Here is a 19,886-nt window from a genome sequence, read left to right on the forward strand (position 1 = left end):
AAGGGGAAAGTAGTTGTTGCAAACTACTCAACATGTTCTAGCAGGTGGGAACGATGTGTGAGACTGCCTAACAAAGTCAGAGGCAGCTTGGATGCTGATGCCTTTTCATCTCTGAAGGTGGTCAAGCACCAAGGCCATTCATGATAAGTCTCATGTGGTTCCCTTCACGTGGTAATAAAGCCCATTGCATTTCTTGAAGCTTGTATCTTCTAGTGAGCCAGAACATATATTTCAGAAAGACAGGTAACCCGAATCTTTTAAGTCAATTCTTCTAAACATTTCAACATCCATTTCACTTTTTAATCAGAATTAGTCTAACTTCAGCCTTGATAGGATGCATAAAGCAGCCTTCATCTGTCAGAAGTCTTCTTGCCATACTTGTTACTAAGAAGTTGTGCTGATCAGGCTTCTTGATCATGAATTTATGGCAACGATAGTACAGTTTGAAGGCAGGGGATATGGAGTAGTGGAATTTGAAGGGTGAGGGATTTCTGGTTTCAGAAGAAATGGTGAAACAGGGAAGAAAATCTGTATGCAGAGGCAGTGATTTTCTTCCAGAGTAGGTGAGGCAAAAATGAAATAAATACTTGGGTAAATGTGAAGACCAGGTTATAAAGAGGAAGAGAGTCTAGAATAAGTGAGAGTCTTTAGAAGAGGCACAGAAAACAGTGTGAAGAATGAAGCATCATAAAGGTATTAAAGAACAGAAAAGAGAAACCAACATAGTTTGTGGTGGTCGGTAAGGTCCAGACAAATGGGGAAATAGCAGACTGTGTGAAGAAAGTAACAAAAAATAGTGGTAATTCACCTGAGGTAGCATGGACTATGGCTTCTAAGTCAGTCAGTAATTCCCTGTATAACAGGATAGCAACGAGCTTAGCTCACTTTATAGCTTTGAAAACGTAATGCTTTATTTTCAGGTTAGTGAGGGGCCGGTATGGTTTTAAAGCACTTGAATGCATTCAAACTCTGTGAAAAAACTGGCCAAATTTTCTGCCCAAGAACCCTCTGTGTTCAGGATTAAAACTCCGGTGTTAGGAAAAGGGAGGCCTAATTAGGTGAGTGAAAGCTCTTTCTGCATACATAGTTGGGTTTTGTTGTTCTTTTGTTTTGCTTTGTTGGTTGTTGGTGTTCTTTTTTTTTTTTTCACCCAATGACAAAGAAAGAGCAGGGTAAAACTTCCTGAGGATAACTGTACTTTGGTTTGCTCTGTCTCAGTCAGCCTCCCCTGCCATGGCACCACTCCTGGAGCACAAGGAGTTGGACCTGTTCCTCACCCCTCCCCCCTTTTGCAGCACAGCCTTGGAGGAGTCACTTAGCACCCATGTTCCAAATGGCTCCAAACCATTCCAAAACGAGCCAGTGGTTTCCTGCCTCAGGGCTGCTGAGATTTTTTCAGCTGAAGCTGAAAATGCTACAGAAAAATGCTACAAAGTCATCAGGTGCAAGCAGCAAGGTTGCCTTTATCTTTGGTTTTCACTTAGAAGAGTTGCTGCATCTTTATTTCAAATTTTGTCATTTCTCTCTTGTCTTCCTTCACCTGTGCAATAATTCTGTTAAAGTTTGTCCCTGGTGCTACAAAAGCTCTGTCTTAGAGTGTAACAAATCCTCTGTGCTTTGAAGATGTCGGTGTTCTCAAATCTTGATAAAATTATCTGGCTGGGGTAAAATTTAGGTTGATTTCTATTAAGAAAAAAATGCCTTTATTTCTAAAGGACTTTGGTTTTCTTTTCAAAATATGCCGAGTCCTCATCAGTCTGAGAAAATAGTGAGAGACAAAAGGTAGTTTCTAAGTTGCCACTTTAGGCCAAGCACTGAGATGCTGCCAGTCTGGACTGATCCTATCCGCAGACTGCAGAAGAAATACGTGTCTCATTTAAGAGCTTTTAAGAAGATATATGCTTTTATTGTATGCTTGGAGATACAAAAAAGAAGCCGGCCCTTCAGATTGGCTTTGTATGGCTGACCTGTTGCTGGTTTGATGGAAGTAAACTCTGTTGCACTCATTGCTTGCTAGAAACACTTATCTGGGTATTGTTGACTGACTGATCATGGAGGGTTGCACTCTGTCTGATATCTTTCAAACAAGGCTATCCCTTTGCATTTGTACCAGAAGAGAAGAGTAAAAATACTCAGAAGGAGAAAAAAAGAAGAAAACAAACAAAAAAAAAAAAAAACAACTGTTGGAAATATGAAAGTAATTTCTAAAGCCATTTCTGCCTGTCACTGGTGTGAGAAGAATTTTCATTCTCTTTAAGGCTATTTAAAATATACTTTGGGGCTAAAATAACAGAGAAAACGATCCAATCCATTCTTAGTCCTGAAACCACAATGGATAACAGATCCTTGTTGCCACATCACGTCCAATGAGATAGCTTACTGGAAGAATTGGTCAGAAAACTTCATTAGTGATTGCAAAAAAAAGTCAAAGAAATGAAAATGTTCTTTTCCCTTCCTTTTACTTTTTTTTTTCCAAGGCAGAGCAACAACAAATAAGTCAACAATGCTCGTATTGTTTAATTAAAGATAACTCTGTTTTTTAGGTTTTCCAATGTCTCTGGACCTTAATTCTTCCTATTTTATTTTATTATTTTTTTTTTTCATGAGATGAAATACCAGAAAACTGTGAAAGCAGTTAAAATTTTCATGAAAATTTTGCATTTTTAATTTGGTATAAAAGATGATTCTCTCGCTTTCTGCTGCCCTCCTGCCTCTCTGTTCCATATTCATGCACAGACTCCTAGCTGGCTCTGAATGGCACTTAACCATTCACTCCTTAGAATGAGCAAGTGGCGACTCCATAAATTTGTTGATTAAAGGTGAGATCGTGGTAGGGACCACCCTGGATTCTGGAAATTGCACTGCTCCTTGAAGGCACTCTTTGTGAAGCGAGTCAGGAATATGTTAGCATCACTTCTAATCAGGATGAATATCGTTGCAGTCAGCAGTAGTTGTCACAAGCTGTATGGGTACATCAGGAATCTGACATTAAAGCTTTCGTATTATAATGTTTCTGTCACCTACTTGATTCACAGTTTCTGACTTCTCTATTTTGGCTTTTTTCCTACGTTAGGACATCCTGGCATGGGTAATAAACCTAAATTTCTTTCATTTGTTTGAGAGGTTAGTTAAGGAGTTACGTGTGTGGTGGCACTAATATCTGGAGTTGTTCCTGTTAGAAGAGCAGTGCTGCTGGCTTGGTCAGAACTATCGTTTCTCTTCCTGCTGAAGGCACACCTTTTTTCTAAAGTATTAAAAGACAGCAATGGAATTCGCATACTCTGTGATGATGATAATATTAAAAATCATCATTTTAAAATAGATGTTAATACTGTTTCTCTGTCCACCTGTAGCACCTTTAATATTGAGCTGAATGAAATGGCAAGAGCATGAAGGAAGAAAACTAAATGGGCATTATTGAGCAGATGGGTGCATCTGCTTTGTTACTTTCTCACTGTTTTGTATTTGAGCTGTTTATTTTCACTCTCTGGCTGTCAGACATAACATGAATTAGAACTGAAAGACTCCTTCCTTGAAGTAGGACCTAAAGTCAGGAGTCACCCAGTCTCTCTGGTCACTCTGCCATTTTGTTGTCTTCTGTAGTTTCTGTCTTGCAAAAAAAAAAATAGTTCTGCAAATTGGAATTGCAGTAGAATTTACTTCCAAGAAATAGCAGACAAAAGAGAGGAAGAAATTTGTCCCAGTGGTATTAGAGGAAACCTTGAGTGATCTGACCTAGTCAAAAATGTCAGGAAACATTGCCACTTGTGGAAAAGTTAATGCTTCATTATTGCTCGTAGACAGATATACCTCCATAAAACACCTGGAAGTGGTCCACAGACCACAGACAGAATGTCACTAAGGCTAATTAAAAAAAAAAATAAAAGTGGGAAGAGAGCAGCTTTTATGAGATAAATTGGTCATCAGCTGGGGTGAGGAAGTAATCAGTCACATTTGAGTCTGGTGTAGAAACCCGGTGTGTGATAGGGTGATGGTCCCTTTCATCAGATGTTGACCACTGTAGGGGGAAGGCTATCAGACAGCCTGAACCATTACTTTGATGAGAGGAGCTCGCAGGAGAGAAACATAACTTGTGGTGAGGCTGAAGGTGAGCGAGGTAACCACAGAGTACACTGTAAGAATGTGGATTGTGGGAAGCACTGCTTATAGGGGCAGACAGATGGATTGATGTTGGCAGCACCGAGGACTATCTATTCTCTTTCACCATCCTGGAGTGAGGTGAAACCTGCTGCAAGTATTAACAGAGAATAGTTGATACAGGTCAGTCTTCACCAAAGTAACAATATTGGCATCGAGAGCAGAAAGTTTTGCAGATTTCTCTGTGTGTGCACTTGCTACTGGTGTTCCTGGTGGGTGGCTGAATCATCCTGATGGCATTCAACAGGAACCAGCTGCTGAGAATATTAAAATGCAAGCATTTATTCCTCTAGAGAGACAGTAGCATCTGCAAAGTTTTCCTGTCTTGATAGTACAGATAATCCCAGGGAGTATTCTCTAGTAGTTTTTAACTCTCAATTCATTTATGCATTTTCTTTAAAGCCGCGTGTGCTTTGTGTCTGCTCAGAGACAAGTCTAGTCTTAGATCTGAGGCCTCCGCAGGTCTCAGGCAGGTAGTTTGCAAGCCCTCTGCTCAGGCTGAGGAACGCTATGTGGGAAAAGGAATCCAGGCTTTCTCTCCTTCCTTCACCAACCCTTTTTTCATACTCCTTTTCTTGGGAAAGATGCCTTGGAGGCTGCTATAGAACGGAGCATGAGCCCTCTGCCAGGCCGCGGTTCTGTGAGTTGCATATCAGTGTGAGGTTTGGCTTAAAATTCATTGTGGCAGCGATTACAAGAAACGGTAAAAACTGCAAGAAAGCAATTTACTGATATGTTAGATAGGATGTTAAGCATACCCATTCCTATTTGTATTTGCTGTCATTAACCCTGTCAGGAGCAGGGAGTACTCAGCACCCTGTCAGGAGCAGGCTTTAAGTCCGACAGCTGTGACATATGAAGTTATAACCAGAACATCTGAGGGAAGGGGAAAAGAAGGCAGTAGAAACAGTCTTTTGCTCATCTCCTCACATCTTTTCTGCTTTCCCTACAACATGTTCTCATGCTAATAGTTTGTGAATTCACATACTAGCGATATTCATAGGAAGGGAATGGCAGAGATTCTGCCCGTGACATATGATGTGAGAAAAGGTGCAGGATTGTTTTACAGAGAGAGGGAAATGGAGTTCTTACAAGTGCAGCTGCAGTGTTGGCACAAGGAGGAGAAACAAGCTGTAGCCAGCCAGAGCTGTGTGGCAAAAGCAAGGGTGAGGACTGTGGGTTTGTTTAAAAAGCAGAATAATTTGGTGTGCTCGTCAATGTAGCATTGTATTAAAGTATTTTAACCTTATCGAAATAGGCTTGCATAAAATAACTGCCTACCTACAAGGCAGTGAATAGCTTAGCCCTGTTTTTCCAAGCTGAAGTATTAGCACGTCTGAGGTAAAGGAACAAATTCTCTCCGCACAGCAAACCTCCACTCCTAGGGTCCACCTTTCGTCATCTTTAGTCATCCTCAGAGCCTGGCAGGATGTGTCAACAAATGAAGGTTTTGACGGCATCTTACAGACACAACAAGTGGGACTACAAACACCACTCTTCAGAGTTTATTGATAGCCTCTCTCGTGATGTGACAGGCCAAGGAAAGCTGTTGTAGGAGAGGTGACAGCAACAGCAGCATTTTATAGCCTTTCCGATTTCAGCTTTGCCTTGGAAAGAGCTGCTGAAACCTCTTAGTGGTGTTAAGACATATAGTTTAATCTCAGTGAAGCATCACAGTGATGATGCATACATCAAAGACTCTGTTGTGCTTTCCCCTTTTTGTGTGAATTATGTTTGCTCATTTGTTTAGAAAAAAAAAATAGCATAATGATTTCAATTTTAAGAGGCTTAAGCCCAAAGCTTTGAAAAGTCTTAACAAAGAATGATTTAATGAACCGGCTATTGTGTTTATTGTTATGCTCAGCTACTTAAGTATGTCATAGGCTCTGCAATACAAACAATTAATGGTCAAGCTTCTGAGCTCAAGTGCTAAGGTCTTCTGCTTTTAGAAAGGGAGAAGTAGTATTTGAAGACTGTTCCCACTTAAGCCGTAGTGTAGTAAAATTGGATTGGGTTTAGACGTAATGGCTTGGGGTTGGATTTGTTGTTTGTTTGTTGGTACAACAAAACAACATAGAGCTAACTCCTGAAAAACAGCAGCACTAGAAAGTTTCAGAAAATACTGAATGATACTCAGCTTTCTTTCACCCCAGCATTTCCTCTGAAGGCAATTCCCTCTGTTAAAATAGTCATAGGGAAAAAAGCAGTTCTTGAGTTTTGCCTTAGTGTTGTTGGAGATACGAAGAGTGTTGCACCAGGACAGTCATCCTCATCAAACTTAGAGAAAGGTCTGATCCATATTGTGTATGTATGAGGCATCATGTTTTAAGTCCTTGGGGCATCAGGAGGCTCTTAATGCAGCTCTGCTGACAGTATGAGGTTGGTATGCATCTCAGAAGCTGTAAACTTTGTTTCCCAACAACTGCTGGAGAGCTGGGTTCTCCCGTGCAGTGAAGGCTATGAGTAATGTTAGGAAGATTCCCTTTTCTTTAATGCTTCTGTATTTTCTCATGGGTGCTTCGTGATTTTACTGCTTATCTGTGCTTCATATTTTGCACGAGTAATGAGGAGATGTGGGTTAAAGAGAAATAATTATTATTTTTTAGATGTTTATTGTGCTCAAATAGCACGATCCTCCAGGGCAATACCCCCCATCCAGTCAAAGCAGCCAGCAAAAAGAAATCTGGACACAGATTCAGCCACTAAGAATGAAGTCAGACTCAGAGCTATGATAATAAATTCCATCCTGAGAAGAAAGGAAAGTCTGAGGCTGCCAATGGAGCAACTGACTTGGAGCCATCTGCAGAGCTATGACTTGGTTCTCCCTTTGCCATCCTGTGGCTGAAATCAAACTACGTCTGTGAGTTATTTACCTCTTTGGCCACAGGAAAATAGCAAGCCTGAAATTCCCGCCAGTGCTGCCCACATAGCTGCCCTGTTTTAACCTCAGGATACTATGTGACACCTGAGTGGTGAGTTACACTAATGCTGTGGTAAATACACTACTCGTTCCAAAAGTAATGCCTCCTGTTTATTTCTGTGGAGACTGCAACAGATACAAGGAGCACAGTAATACTGTTTGATGGAGCAGATTCTCAGCTACAAAACACTATTTTTCAGCATAGTCACCAATATTAGCTATGCATTTTCATCAGCGATGAACAAGAGCCTGCATGCTGAGGTTGTAAAAAATATGCATCAGTGGAGATGAAGCGTAGTGGCTGTTGCCATTACTTAGAGACACCATCGACTTCCTCACTGTCAATGGGTGACAATGGTCAGGGTCAGTGGTCCTCAATGTCAGTGGGTGCTGTTTTTCTAGATGGAGGAATTCAGTGATATACCTTTGCTTCATCTACACTTCCATGTCAGATGGCATTCTGTCAGACTGCCCCTCTGTTGTCAGAGCAGCAACGTGTAACAGGATATTGGTGGGAAGGTTCAATCTCTACTACCATCCCACCAACATCTGGGTCTGACACAGTGGGCCATCATGGTAAGATAGGAGGTGTTACTGTCAGAGCATCGCTCATATCATGGTGGTAGTTATTACTGTGTTATGTTTTGTTAGGAATGTTTTATGCAACTATTTGGGTCAAGCCTTCTGCTTTCTCTACTCCAGTTTGGTCGATGGATGTTTCCCCTGACTGCTGTCTATTCTGTCAAACAGTTTCTGTGGGTGACAAAATGGAAAGCCGGGGCCAAAATAGTCGAGAGTTCAAAAGTTGCCCATTTGGGATATTGTTGTACTCTCTCTCTGGTTGGGAATAGGAAATGTAAATTCCAGAGCAGATAAAATTGAGGCTGTTTGAAATCTGACGTTTCAGACTGATACTGCTGTTTGGAAAGCTCCTACATGAGGCAAATGGAAGTGGATGCTGAGGACGAGGGCAAAGTAATGTTTGTCATTAGCGTTGTAGGCAAATCTGAGTGGTCCTTCACAGAGGTTTTGCAGAGGGCTAAAGGTTCCACAAGACAGAGAAGAGTTTTTGGCTTCTCGCAGTCTCTGATGTCCATATGCACAGAATGCTGTGAGGAAGAAAGAACAGTAAGAAAAATATCTCTTTTCCCATAATCTTCCTGTAAATCTCAGCCGCCCTATAGGGTAACTTCTCCATTAGTAGCTTTTATTTCCAGCCACAGGCGCTGGAACCACAAAGACAGGCATTCATTCAAAGATGATGAAGACTTCATTATGTTTAGAAAGTTCATCACAACACATTTACTTATACAGTGTAAAGTATTTTCACAAATTAAACCTAAGCGGTTGTCAAAATAAATGAACAAAGTATGCTCTGTGGTGCTTTATTGTGTATTTATTTATATTTTGCATTGTCTAATTTGAAAAATTCAGTTATTTGTGATAGGTCAGCATCCTCGCTACTAACTTGAATTAGGAAGATCATATTATTTTTTCTGACTAGATACCCTTCTAATAGCAAAAGCATTAGCTGAAAGGCTTTTATGTTTGGGCTGGAAGACCATGGTCACTGTAGATAATCCAAAGGATTATTTCATGAGGGATTATCCTAAATTAGTGCTTTCCCAAACTGCCTGCTCTCTCAAAGGTCGTGTCGCTTCTGCGCTAGACTCAGTGACAAGCCACATTTCAGTGTTTGCAGGAGGAGAGGTTCCAAAAGAAAGTGACGGAGGTGGCAGAACTGGGTGACATGTGGTAGGCATGTCAGCGAAGGGAACGGCATGCCACGCACCTGCTTTGTGGCTCTGCCATGCCACAAGTTAACATTTTGATGAGCAATTTCCATTCTGTTGTTTTCTCTCAACACATGGGGTTCAAAAAACAGTTAAAGGAAAACTGTACCCATTTGCTCATCCCAAAAGCCTGCAATTTCAGAAGTCTGCCAGATTAATTTTCACGTATACAGTGTTTTAGAGTCGAAGTACACATAGGAGTGCAGTTTATCGTTTGAAATTGTAGTGTGGTGGCTAAAGAAGAATAGGTGTACATTGCTCTAACTTTGTGAAATGCCTTTGATTGATGGTTTATAATGTAAAAAAAAAACCAAAAAAAAACCAGAAAATCTTTCTTATCATGTAATCAAAACCTTCAGAAGTTTCTCAAGTCTGTGTAATAGTTGTGAATACCAACCCCTACAGAAAGACTTTCTCAACAGCTGTGTACAAAAACAAGAGAAACACAACAATCCTTTTGTTGGCTACATTTCTGTAAAGAATCTGCTTTTTATAATCACCATGCTTGAACTAGACTGCCTTTAAACCTGCCCCAGGATGGTATAATATAATCTATTGATCTAGTATGCTAAAACACTTCATTGTTGTCTGTATTTGCTCCTTAGTACCCTGTGTGTGGTGGGCTGGAAAGGGGGGGGATGGCTGCAGAACTGGATGGCACTGAGGTGCAAGAAGTGATGTGGTATTACAGAAATGTGTTGTGTTGACCACATATTTTAGTCAGAAGTAAGCTAGCCCTTTGCTAACTTACCCTGAGAAGTAACTGCCACATGACTGAGGAAAGAATTAGACATGTATTTTCTAGTTAAACCTCTAATCTGATAGTCATAGAGCAGATTAGGTAGCAAATTTTGGCTACTGAAAAGTATCTGGCTACTGGTAGGCCTGTATCTGTGTAATTGGAAAACAGAAGAGATTCTCTCACTTTAATCTGACGCTTATCTCCTTCCTCCTTAAGGCAGAAGAAAAGCCAAGGGATTTAGTATCTTCCTTCTTTTCTTGCAGCCTACTGAGACTAACTATGGTTAGGAGCTCTTCTTGATGCGTTTTGTGGGAGGATGTCCACGCTGCTAGAAGCCTTTTGTTGCTGAAGTCTGAAGCCTTAAATCATTCAATAACCCCTTATTTTTGTCTTCCAGGAGAGCATCAGCTTGTAAAAAGTGACATGATCAGCACAAAAGTCAGCCTTTGACATGCCCTTTCACCTGCAGGTCATGTTCATGCACTCACTACTAGAGCAGTTTAAAGGTTTTCAGTAACCTTTTAATAGAGGTAATTTCACCGGTCCCTTTCAAGGGGTCCACTTGATTATATATCAGTAAGGAGAGATGGTATTTGAGAACAGTTGATATGCTCACAATTTTTGTAAGCAAAGACCTTGACGCGTTCCTCTGCAGTCAGTCTCCTTGGGCTAAAATTTCAACCTATTACATGGGGATTTAGCCACTCATTTCCCATAAACATCAATGGGAGTCATGTGGCTAAATCCCTGTGCAACACATTGAAAATGTATTCCCTTATGTTTAAAGTCATTTTGATGCAGATGTTTTCTTCTGCAGGAAACAAGTGAAACGAAGAAGCCATTTATTTCTTTTCATTTGTGTCTACCCCAGATCATCAAGCGCCCAAATTATCTTCTCTTCTGCCTAGGTACCGGAGTACCCTGTAGGATGTACTGAATCTATGTATGACACTAAGTTAAGAGGGCAAGCTTCAAGATGTTAGGGCAATGGATGCTAATTTGTATTTATTACCTACTCGTGTGGGGAAAAATTGCACAGATGACAGGCTCTCTCTTCACCCATGAGAACAAAATTTCTCATTTCTCTCAGTTCTCCATCACCTGCTGTGTTACATGTTAAAGGAGGGACAACATGTTCATTTTGGGGATTTAACTAGAGATCTCTGACTGGAAGTTGCATTGTAGGACCCACTATTTGCCTTCTTGGTTGACGTGTACAAGTTTAATGGATCCGTTATGATCACAATACAGAGTTAATTCTGCTTTACAAATGTCCTTGTTGAAGATGAGGAAGATCTTTTATGCCAATTATTGGAGGGAGTGGAAGTGAAAGGCTATCAAGATGTAGGCACAAATGTGAATATACTATTTCAGAATCATGAGGTATGATTTTCAATAATGGCATGTGTGTGCTAAGGTGCAATTTTGTGCCTGCAAAGAATTGTGTTCATAATAAATGGCAGGTGCTTTTAAAGCATTTAAATATTGCATTTTCTATTTCCACCTGCACACCAGGTAACTGGGTATTAATATGCTCCTAGTTGAGACCATGATTCATTGCAGGTGCAGTGCTCTGGAAATCAAGGATTGCATTGAGGTCCTGATGAAAATCATGCCCTCAGGCACATCTGATCTCCATTTTGATCAACAAGCCAAAAATAAGTCTTTTACTTCAATTACAGTTCATCTGATTTTGAACTTAATGATGCAACTCAAAGTCTATTGGCTTAGCTCCTGAGACCCAGGAAGGAGGATGTCTGGGACCTTGTCTATTCAGTGGAATAGAGGTTCCCATTAAAATCACTCTGATCTCATTACATGTCTTTTATTTGTTCAGAAGCTCTATTTTTGCTCTTCCTGGCCTTATTGAATCTGTTGTTGATTCATTGTGCAGACTTGGTATTAATGAAAAAGACTGCCTCACTCAGGTCTCTCCGGAGGGTGAGGTTTTCCATAGCCCTGTGTCTGTACAGCGCATTGGAAGCACAGAATCCGATGGCTTGCCTTGTGAAACTAGATTCGAGAGCAGCTTTATTAATAGGCTGATGAGATGTACCAGCTTGGCTGGGCTGTCTGCCTCCATAATGAGCGAGGGCTGCATTTTCCTTTCTTTAACGATCAGAAAAAATCCTCAGTTATGCCTTTCCTGTCCCCCTGCTCTCCACATTCCTATTTCAAAGGCCTCTTTAAAGGTCTCTATTATCTCAGCTGCCTTTAGGTGTCACTCGAAGCTTTGGGTTCCTCCTGTTCGCCCGGCCCTTTGTATATTTAGTTTTGCCCTCCCTGCCATTCAACTACTCTGGCAGCTGGGGACCCTTGGTCACCCCGCATCTACTCCATTCTCCATTGCCCCACTTGTCCATGCTCACCACATGCTTACTGCCGCTAATGGAACATTTTGATTCACATGGTTTGGTGCTTATGTAGGGCACTTAGTGGAAGGAATAAAAGTGTTTCATTTCAGTGGCTTTTCTCATTTTAAGGATTGCTAGGTGTCAGAGGCTGGGTCTGTATTGCTGGATTTGAAGCTGTGCTGCAAGAAAGCACCGTTGTCCTGCAATTTGTAGCAGATGGTAGACCTGAATTTTTAACTTTCGGAAGAGTGGAAGGGCTGCCTTCTGTCCTGCTTTTGTCAGGCACTGTCAGGCTGTCCCAGCTCCTTTCGCTACAAGACTTCAGGATCTGTTAATCTGGTCTTTTCCGTTTCAAGGCTGATCTGAACATTTTAGAGTGGGCCAAGTACTTTCTTGGCCTTCTGACTAAGCTTAGGTGGCTCATATGGTAAATCATTAATTTGGAGACTGTATTCCGCCTTTGCTGGGAGTTAAGAATGGTGTTCTAATAGCTTCCTTCCATCTGGAACAGTCATAAACCAGATGGATAAAGGATTGGCACCACTTATTTTGACTCTACCCAACTCACCCCATGTAAAGAGACCTTGCAATATTTCCCAGACAATTGTTGCATGTATCCAGAATAGCAAGCAAAAAAATATCGAGATCAGATGTGTGGGCTGCCATTTGGGAAAGCAGTGGAAAGGTGAGCAATACAATTATCCCTTCGTTTGCAATGCTATGTTGGAATCCATCATTAGAAACCACATATAAGATGGTTTTTAATCTAAGAATTACTTTAAAATGTATTTGCCAGGTTTCAGTTCTAAAGATTAGAGTACCTTGGGTTAAGACAGTTCAGTGTGGGATTTGTTTCTGAAATAGAATGGTAAGAGGTAGGCTTTCAAGGTTGTTGTGTACAAAGATCTTGGCAACTTGTCTAACTGGATCCATTCTCCTCCTCCCTGTTTGCACGAAAATAAATTCATCATGCTACATTTCACTGCATTCCTTTAATATGATTTAATAAGAATGAGAATATTGCCAAAGACTAAAAGTTGCACCTACATCGACTTATATGGTTAAATTAAAAATAATAATAGTTCACTAATGAATGGCTAGAAGGAAGCAGCCCTGATGTGTTGTAAATAACGTGTCTTTAAAGAACTGGTCTTTGGTCTGGGCTCACACTTTAGTGTTGGGAATGTTTCAGAAACAATTCTGATTCTGCTGAATACCAGAACAGATACATAATGGTAGCCTACTTTATTTTTGCTTAAAGAAATATGAAAGGGAAAGTCTGTAACATTCAAGTAGCATAATAAAAAGGATTCACAAAAGCTCCTTAAGCAGATCAGAGAAGTCATGTAGACGTGCATTGCAGAGTGCAGGGAGGTGAGTCTGCCTAAATTGGGAAAGGTACAGGAGGCTGTTGAAGCAAAACAAGTGCTTTTCCCTCAGTGCAAGTCGAAGCAGAACCACCAGAAAGATTGAAAGCCTCAGATAAAATGTACAGAAAAGAAGGACTCATTTGTGACTGGAAAAGCATACCCATGGAAAGATAGAGGTTCGGTATTTCAGCTTGAAAGACTGAGGGGAAATAGGTAAGGTTACTGTTAAAAAAGAAAAGGAACATTTAAGGGTAGGAAAGCTGCAAAATTGTAAAGATTAAAATATATATATATATATTTTCATTTATGATTATTGTGTTTATCAGAGATCTTTATGACTTTCCACTGATTAAGACCCTTGTAGACCACTTTCAGAGGGGATGTACGGAAGAAGAAACAAACATCAGTTGTGATGTATCATCCAGACCCATGCTGCATATGTATCCTAGAGCACACAGGGAACTGAGAAGAAGGTGTTGGAGCTCCTAGCCAAAAAAAACCCAAATAATCTGTTCTTGGAGTTATGTGGGGATGTAAGTAGTTTCAGGGGTTTCTCTGTTATTCTGAAAGACCAGGAAGTAAATGGATTTTGTAAATTTTGCTTCAGTAGTTTATAAATCATTTACCACTCCAGATAAAAACGTCAACAGCTTTTGTAGGCTTGTGAGTCTTCACTGGCTGTTTCCACTTGCTTGGAAGAGTCTGTCAGTGCCAGAGTGCTTAAATGCCTGCTGACTCCCCTTGTGAAGAGAAGAGACCTCTGCTCCTGGCTGTCATACCATAGAAGGCACCTTTTGAAGCACCGAATGCAAGGATATTCCTGCTACCACCTAAATTCTGTTCTGAGAAGCACTAGCTGGCATCTGGCACTGTGTATTGCATCCAGCATCCATTTCCTGGGATAGCCACAAAGATAGGAGAGAGGTGGGGGACATGTTATCACTACAGAAGTTAATAATTGAGTCCAGTCTGTCTTTGTGGTTTCACGATAAGGAATATATTAGAAGAGCCAGTTCCTTTTAACAGTTTCTGCCTGAAATGTGCTGGAATGTGAAGTGCTCAGATGAAATCCTTCCTGCCAGCACCTCTCTTTCTTCATCTTCTGCCATTCCCAAATAACAAATTTCTCTCAAGAAAGATGCTAAATTGAGGTGCTGGGTCAAAAAAAAAACGTGTCCCTTTGAGTAACTCATCAGCTTAACATACAGCTGTGCTTCTCATTATAAAATCAAATTAAACTGAACTATAAGAAAACGAAAGCACCACAGTAATAATCACAACATATTGGCTTTCAGTGTTGTTTCACCTGACCTTCAAAATGTGGAAATCCGTTTTCTGATCAGCTATTTACAAACTCCAGAAGAGAAAGCAACCTGTTAACGGCAGTAGTCCAGCTTCACTATTGCCGTGTTGGTAGCACTGGTACACAGCCCAGAGAGTAAAATTTACACTTGCACATACTATTTGCTGCTAACTCCTTATATTGGTGCTGAGTGCCAAAAACTCTGCTTGAAAAAGGGACCAGGAGGAAATCAGCAGTTTCTGTCTCTTGAAACGCCAGAGCTGTAGAAACTGCCTAGCAAATACCACGGGTCTCAGCTTTCTGAAAGCACATAGACTGTTTTTCATTATTCATCCCAGTCGTTCACAGTATTAAAGTTACATTACACTGGTCTTGCTTTTTGCCATTTTGGTTCAGTACGTCTTCAGTCAGCTGTTGCAAACTAGAAAAGCTGAAAACAAAAGACCTGATCCTGCTCAGAGGGCTGGTGTCGGTGATGTTAGTGAGACTACCAAAATAAGAAAGACCTGTGAGGATTAGGCTCTCAGTGCTCATACCGGCTGAAAATAGGTTGGGATCCAGTTCAAATCATCAGGCAGTGGTGGCAGCTAGAACTGCTCGATGCTGAAATCTGACATCTTGCGACCTGCCTGTGCTGGAGGCACTTCTGCGGCCTCATAGCAAAGCTCTGAAGGCCAACAAATCGTTCCAGCACCAGTCCCAGACTATGATCTAAGTAAATAAATAAATAAAAGAGACAATTCTCTCTGTCCTCAGCGCAACAAAACAGTGCATAAATACAGTCTTGTGAAATGACATCTGCTGTTCAGAGGAACAAAAGGCAGAACCGAGAAGGTCGTCATTTTGGCTTCTCTTACTTGTGCTTGCCTGAATTCTAACCATAGCGTTATTAACATAAAATGTAGCTGCTCTGCTTTCTGTGAGCATTTTCGTTATCTCTAATAAATTAACACCTTACAGAGGAGTGCTCTTAGCTTGCCATAACGACCGGCATGTTGGAAACATTGATCTCAAAATATGGATTACTGATGCGATCATTTGCCCCAGTTGCAACCTTTTGTGATAACCTCTAATGCAACAGGCATTAAAAAATACAGCATGTGATAACAGGGGCTGCTTAGATACTCCCTAGCAGAGCCAGGAAGAACTCTGTATTTTCACTTTGCAAACCTTGGCAAAGACACGATGCTATATATGCCAAATTTTCAAAAATGATGGAATTTTGCTTTCATGCCCAGGAATAAAATAGCCTAAGGTACCAACCAATAGAAAAATTGATTGGGAAGGGGAATACCCCAACAGTCTCGGATGCTGTTTTTGTATAGATTTCAGACACTGGCAAATATTGCTTAATTAGTACAGCAGGACAAAGGATTCTCTAGACTTTTTGCTCTGAGATCTACAGAAATAAACATCTGATGTTAAATAAAGCAGTAAAAATACCTTTGCATTCTGCATTCTGATCGACAAATCTCAGCTGAAAGTAAATGAAATAGCTGAAATGTCAACCCTGACAGAAGAGAGTACAGTGAAATATATATATGTATATAATACAGGTTAATAACTGCTTTCTCTGTTATTAAAATTGAGAGAACAAGTTAGTTTATCACTGAATCATTCCATTGTTAACTTACTGAATAGACCAATGCAGAAGTTTTCCAAATTTCTCTCCATTTTACAAAACACCAGTTCATTGCTGCAACCTGGAGTGAAGCTGTTTACAGCTCTGTGCTAAGTAGAAAGTTCAAATCAATTATTGTCCATTAGAGTTAGGTATAACTGATGAAATATCCCCAGAGGAGTATTGTAAATGTATCAAGATGTCCTCCCCCATTACAGAAATGGGGAGGCATGGCAAATTACTTACCTTCTCTCTTACACTTAATGTCTCTGAAATGCTGCCAGGCAGAAAAGGCTTATCTCGTCTCACTGGATTTAAGAGAGGTCTACGCTGTAGTCTGGGATATAAGGGAAGGAAAAAAGGTACTAGGAGAGGGCAGACCCACGTTAGGCTTTATTCTCGGATGGGACTAAGAAAACAAATATGGAGAAAAGGCGCTCAACAACCAACAGTGGATTCAAAATACATGCAGAAGATACCTGATCCAGAAGTCAGGAGAAGAGGTTTGTTTACAGCATAACTGAATTTTTGTGCAGTGAGCTATGTAATAAATGCATTCATTAAAACATACGCTGCAGTAGCATTGGGCCAGAACATCAAAACACATCCATGCTTAAGGTTGTCTCCTAATGGTGAAGCATGAGCATGGTACTGAAAGTAACTAGTATTCATGATTTGTTTCCATCAGGAAAAGAATCTTTAACCTGGTTCTCACTTGTTATCTATCTGGCTTCAGGAATGTACAGGATGTTGTAAAGAAGTATGGAAAGACAAGGTTCTTGCTAGGGATGTAATGGAGTTTGTAACTGCCAGGTGTACTATTCTTGACACCTGATTGCAATGCTCTCAGACTACTGTTGTATCTCTTCTGGTGTACAACATCTCTTCAGGATAGAATGTGAGTGATCTCTGTTGAATGTGACCATCAGTACCACTGAGCACGAGACAGTACAGTTAGGGAAGAAATACTGTCTTGGGCCCAACCACTCTCAGAAAGAACAGAGCAATAAGAATATCCTGGCAGAGAATGGAGGAAAGGAGGCACGAAGCTGGTGAACAGCCATATTCTTAAATGGTCTGTGAAAATGAATCTTGACCTAAGCAATGAGTTCAGGTGTATTAAAGACTCAGTAGTTGTCTGGTGTTCTCTTGAGCATCCAAAATGGAAATGCACAGTGCAATAGGAAGAAGTGTGCATCCCTCTTTAACATTGCCAGAAAACGTTACCAAAAGAAATTATAGCTGATGCTGCCCATGGAGAAGCTCAGACTCAAGCTTTGCAAAATGTTTGAAATGTGTGGAATGTTTAGCAATTCAGTGAAGCAACAGGAGAAGGCAGGGTCAGAAGTTAAAAGTCATGTGGGAGTGATTCCTGACTCTTTGGAACTTTTGGCACTGCAGCCTCTGCTTATCTCAGCTGCAATAAGAAACAACAAAGATGCAAGACCAGATTCAGTGATGTAGGAGTTCAGGAGAAAAGGGGTCTTGGCGGTCTTCAATTCTGAGGTGGACAGCCACAACTATTTCAATTGTTATGACATCACAGACTTGGAATTCCAAAGTCTGATTTTCAGATTTCTATGTATTAAGGATTTCTTATGTGACTCTTAGATGAGTAACTTCACCTCTCCAAGCATTCATTTCTAACCCTGTAAATAGGAATGCTAACCCATTAGTAATAATAGAATCAGAATCATAGAATCATGTCCCTTCTCTGGACATGGTCCAACGTATCTATGTCTCTCCTGTACTGGTCACGCTTCTTTTGATGTACCCCAGGATACAGTTGGGTATCTGGGCTGTTAGGGCACATTGCTGGCTCATGTCCATCTTGCCATCCACCAGTACCCCCAGGTCTTTTTTTGCAGGGAAATCTACAAGGATTTTCTGAGACAATATAGTATATTAAAGGTTTTGAGATGAACTGTAGCTACAACTATGTGACTCACATAAGCATCCAGGAATAAAGGAGTGTTAGGAATGCAGATCTGATGGAATGAGAGCACTGTAATCTGACCACAGTAAAGCATAGATTTGTTTGTACAAAATCTTCCATCACAATTACAAGAAGTATGGTGAGACCCAGCTCTCTTCTCAGTCCTAAATATAATTTTCAAAGCATTTTGCAAGTTTAGGTTTGTCACTCATAATGCATTAGTCATATCTCTGGTTGTTGGAACCTAGTGGATACTGGGCTGTGCACAAATTTCTATTGATAACAGTGGTATATGATCTCAGCATCTCGCATAAACAGAAGAAATCATTATTGACAGCTTTTGGAGTTTATCTTCTCCATTTTTCTCCTTGATTTTCCCTGTAAGCTACAGTGATTAAGATAAGCCAGTGGTGAGAGTAACAGCCAGCAAGTAGTAGGTGCAGCGAATTCATAGGTTGAAACAAGATGGTCTTTATGGTCCCTTTCAACCCAACCTGTCCTATGATTCTATGACTTTTCCTCTTGCTTCACTCATGGGTGTCATGGTCAGCAATGCTGAAGTGCAAACAGAGCAGCCTTGGGGATCATAGCTCCTTGACAACCATGCTTTTGGGGTAGTGAGAGGAGCATAACATGAGTGAGCTCAAAGGCTTCTTTTAAAGAAGACCAAGAAATGAGAGTTTAAGTTCCCTGCACTTTTCTGCTGCCACTGCCACCATGTGCTACTGTAGAAGTCTGTTCTCTGGGAAGAAAGAGCTGTATGTAGCTCTAAACTAGTAATCAGATTTGCTACCTCCACTTCCCTTCCACTCATGCTGGATGGAATACCTCAAGGCCTGAAGTGGGATTATCAGGAGACAACAAGCTGCAACCAGTAGCTAAATTGAGTAAGAATTGGAAGGTTTTTTTCTTTTGTTGGTACCGTGGCTGGACAGTGTTTGACACTTGGCATAATGTCTTCAAAGGCACAGATTTGGAGGCATTTCTTTCCTGGGAAGTAGAGAATTCTATGACAAGTTAGTAAAATAAATATTTCTATATGAATTTAACACATTCTTTATCACTCTCTAATTCCTGACATGCAACTCTTGGTAAAATAAAATAATTTACAGAGATATTAGAGTTTCCTATTTCAGTTGTTGGTGCTCTTCTTCCATCTTTAAAATGTCTTCAATCTCAGGCCTGGCAAAACGTCACAAAATGGTATCTGTTCCTATTTGTTGAGATAGTGCTTTTTGCTATAGTTCTCTCCTCAGGAATATTTCAAAAAGGTACTAGCGAAGACTTGTATAATTATGAATGCTTATGCATCATTTGGAATCTGTCGTCCTGTCTGAAGTCTGTCATTTAGTTAAAAACAGGAAGCATGTGACATAAGTGACCAGACACGTGGTATAAAAAACAAGGTAAAAATATGAATCATAGTATGAATAACACAGTAAAAAATATGAGTCCTTCATATATCACCAATGGGATGTAAACCAGTGATCCCACTTGTTCAGCACACATGAATAACAGTGTAATTTGTAAAAAAGAATTAAAAAAAAAAAGTCTTGCATACCAGAAATAAGAAGTCAAAATATTTCCATTCTGAATCACTTGTTCAGTCAACTCTACCAGTCCTTCATGACTGATCTTAGAGATAGGAAATAACTGTAAACAGATTGTAGAATAATTTGAAAACCACGT

The 19,886-nt window shown here is 40.4% G+C and overlaps 1 protein-coding gene across 9 annotated transcripts in view; it reads left to right on the forward strand.

The window, feature by feature from the left end:
- The window catches only part of ZBTB20 (zinc finger and BTB domain containing 20), a 447,669-nt gene that overhangs the window by 351,834 nt on the left and 75,949 nt on the right, over positions 1–19,886 (forward strand). The window lies entirely within an intron of this gene.

This window comes from Coturnix japonica, chromosome 1 (assembly GCF_001577835.2).
Source record: "Coturnix japonica isolate 7356 chromosome 1, Coturnix japonica 2.1, whole genome shotgun sequence".
NCBI classification, from domain to species: domain Eukaryota; kingdom Metazoa; phylum Chordata; class Aves; order Galliformes; family Phasianidae; genus Coturnix; species Coturnix japonica.